This window comes from Mus caroli, unplaced genomic scaffold, assembly GCF_978045245.1.
Source record: "Mus caroli unplaced genomic scaffold, Mus_caroli_1 scaffold_3, whole genome shotgun sequence".
Classification (NCBI taxonomy): Eukaryota; Metazoa; Chordata; class Mammalia; order Rodentia; family Muridae; genus Mus; species Mus caroli.
In genome coordinates this window covers 157,547,982-157,550,941 of record NW_028227258.1, presented here as the reverse complement: position 1 = coordinate 157,550,941, position 2,960 = coordinate 157,547,982, and the positions used below count along the sequence as shown (strand labels likewise).

Sequence of the window (2,960 nt, the reverse complement as noted above, 5' to 3'; positions counted from 1 at the left end):
ATTAATTAATTAAAATTAACAATGGCTCCTATTTATGGTCTGAAGCTAACCAAATCACCTCACTCATTATTAATGCAGTAAAATGAGCCTTAGGAACATGGAATGTTATTATTGAAGGAGAGTTTATTATTCATGACATCCTGTCCCACTGGCTAGTACTGTCTTTCCCTCAGGGAAAAGTCTTCCAATGTTGGGCCTTGCTATTTGTGTGGCATAGAACAAGCTGATAAATTACTTTTTACTGTGTTATATTGCTAGATTGACCCAAATCATGTGGCTTCATGATAATTGTTATTTTGTGTGGATTAAATATATGAAATATATAACAGAATACAGGTTAATTTCTTAAACAAATTTATGGAGACAGTATTCTAATATGTCCTATAATATGTCCTACAATTATCAAAAGCCCGTATGTACTTTTAAGCTTTGAGCAAGCATTACTGAAGTTTGTAATGAGTTGTTAAATTAAGAATCCATTGAAAGGTCTTTTCCTCCTCTACAGCTCCAGCACTGTAGCCATCATGAATGACACAGTAACCATCCAGACCACAAAGTTCATGACAAACCCTCTGCTTCAGAGGAAATAGATGGTCATTGGTGTCCTTTATCCTGGGAAGGCAATACAATAGTACCAAAGACAGAAATTCAGGAAAAGCTGGCCAAAATGTAAAAAACCATACCAGATGTCATCTTTGTATTTGGATTCAGAAACCACTTCGGTGGTGGCAAGACAACTAACTGGCTTTGGCATGATCTATGATTCTTTATGCAAAGAAGAATGAGCCTAAACACAGACATGCAAGCCATGGCCTTTATGAGAAGAAAAAGACCTCCCTAAAACAGCGAAAGGAATGTAAGAACAGAATGAAGAAGGTCAGGGACACTGCGAAAGCCAATGTTCGTGCTGGCAAAAAGCCAAAGGAGTAGATCTGCGGTGACTTGATGTTTTCATGTGATGTGCAGATTTCTGAGAGGACAAATAAACTAAAAAGCGTCTACAAAAAGAAAAAAAATTAAATGGAAGAAGCCGTTTATCACAGTTTCTGGCAGAAAGATTCTTGTTACAAAGTGTAAGCCAGGCAGTGGTGGCGCACACCTTTTATCCCAGCACCTGGGAGGCAGAGGCAGGTGGATTTCTGAGTTCCAGGCCAGCCTGGTCTGCAGAGTGAGCTCCAGGACAGCCAGGGCTACACAGAGAAACCCTGTCTCAGAAAAGCCAAAAAAGAAAGAAAGAAAAGAAAAGACAGAAAGAAAAAGAAAAACCAAAACGGACAGAAGAATTGTTTGCAGACATGGTGCACGTGATTAATGTTAGTAAGTCGTGCTTCTTTTCTGAGTTTCCTCTCCAGTGAGTAGACCATGAGTGTCTATCTCCCCCATAGTCTTGCCATCTTGCCCAGAATTGACACTCCCGCCTTTTTTTATTCTTTTTTTAAATTGGATATTTCCTTTATTCCTTTATTTACATTTCAAATGTTATCCCCTTTCCCATTTTCCCTCCCTCACGGAAACACCCTATCACATTCTCCCTTTCCCTGCTTCTATTAAGATGTTCCTCCACGCACCTACCCACTCCCACCTCCCGCCGCCCTCAATTCTCTTATACTAGGGGATCTATTGAGCCTTCATAGGACCAAGAACCTCTCCTTCCATTGATGCATGACAAAGCCATCCTCTGCTACATATGCAGCTTGAGCCATGTGTATTCTTTTGTTGATGGCTTAGTTCCTGGAAGTTTGGGGGTCTGGTTGGTTGATATTGTTGTTCTTCCTATGGGTTTGCAAACCCCTTCAACTCCTACTCTTCTGTTAAGGACCCTGAGCTCAGTCCAGCTGTTGGCTGCTAACATCTGCCTCTGTATTTGTAAGGCTCTGTCAGGGCCTCTAAGGAGACAGCCATATCAGGCTCCTTTCAGCATGTGCTTCCTGGCATCCACAATAGTGTATAGGTTTGGTAACTGTATATGGGATAAATCCCCAAGTGTGACAATCTCTGGGTGACTTTTCCTTTAGTGTCTGCTCTACAATTTATCTCCATATTTGCTTCTATGAGTATTTTGTTCTCCTTCTAAGAAGCACTGAAGTATCATTGATATTCCTTCTTCTTGAGCTTCATTTTGTCTGTGAATTTCATGCTCGTTATTTGGAGCTTTTGGGCTAGTATCCACTTATCAGTGAGTGCATACCATGTGCTTTCTTTTGCGATTGAGTTACCTCACTCAGGATATTTTCTAGTTCTATCCATTTGCCTAAGAACTTAGTGATTTCATCATTTTTAAATATATTTTTATTAGATATTTTCTTTATTTACATTTCAAATGTTATCCCCATTCATAGTTTCACCTCTGAAATCCCCTATCCACTCCCCGCTCCCCATGCTCTCCAACCCACACACTCCCATTCCCATTCTTGGCACTCCCCTATACTGGGGAATAGAACCTTCACAGGACCTAGAGCCTCTCCGACTAGGCTATCTTCTGCTTCATATACAGCTAGAGCCAAATTTCAGCATGTGTTTTCTTTGATTGGTGGTTTAGTTCCAAGGAGCTCTGGGGATACTGGTTAGTTCATATTGATGTTCCTCCTATGAGGATTCAGACCCCTTCAGCTCCTTGGGACTTTCTCTAATTCCTCCATTGGAGAACTTGTGCTCTGTCCAATGGATTGCTGTGAGCATCCACTTCTGTATTTGCCAGGCACTGGCAGAGCCCCTCACCCCCCCAGGAGACAGCTATATCAGGCTCCTGTCAGTTGGCTCTTTTTGGCATCTGCCATAGTGTTTGGGTTTGGTGGTTGTTTATGGGATGAATTCCCAAGTTGGGCAGTCTCTGGATGGTCATACCTTCACTCTCTGCTCTGTACTTTGTCTCTGTAACTCCTTCCATGAGTATTTTGTTCTCCACTCTAAGAAGGATTCTGAGATTCTGGGCTAATATCCACTTATAAGTGAGTGCATAT

The 2,960-nt window shown here is 41.4% G+C and overlaps 1 pseudogene; it reads left to right on the top strand.

Moving 5' to 3' along the window:
* The first annotated feature begins 524 nt into the window (after positions 1-524).
* On the top strand, positions 525-930 carry LOC110291737 (small ribosomal subunit protein eS24 pseudogene; annotated as a pseudogene).
* Positions 931-2,960: the final 2,030 nt, after the last annotated feature.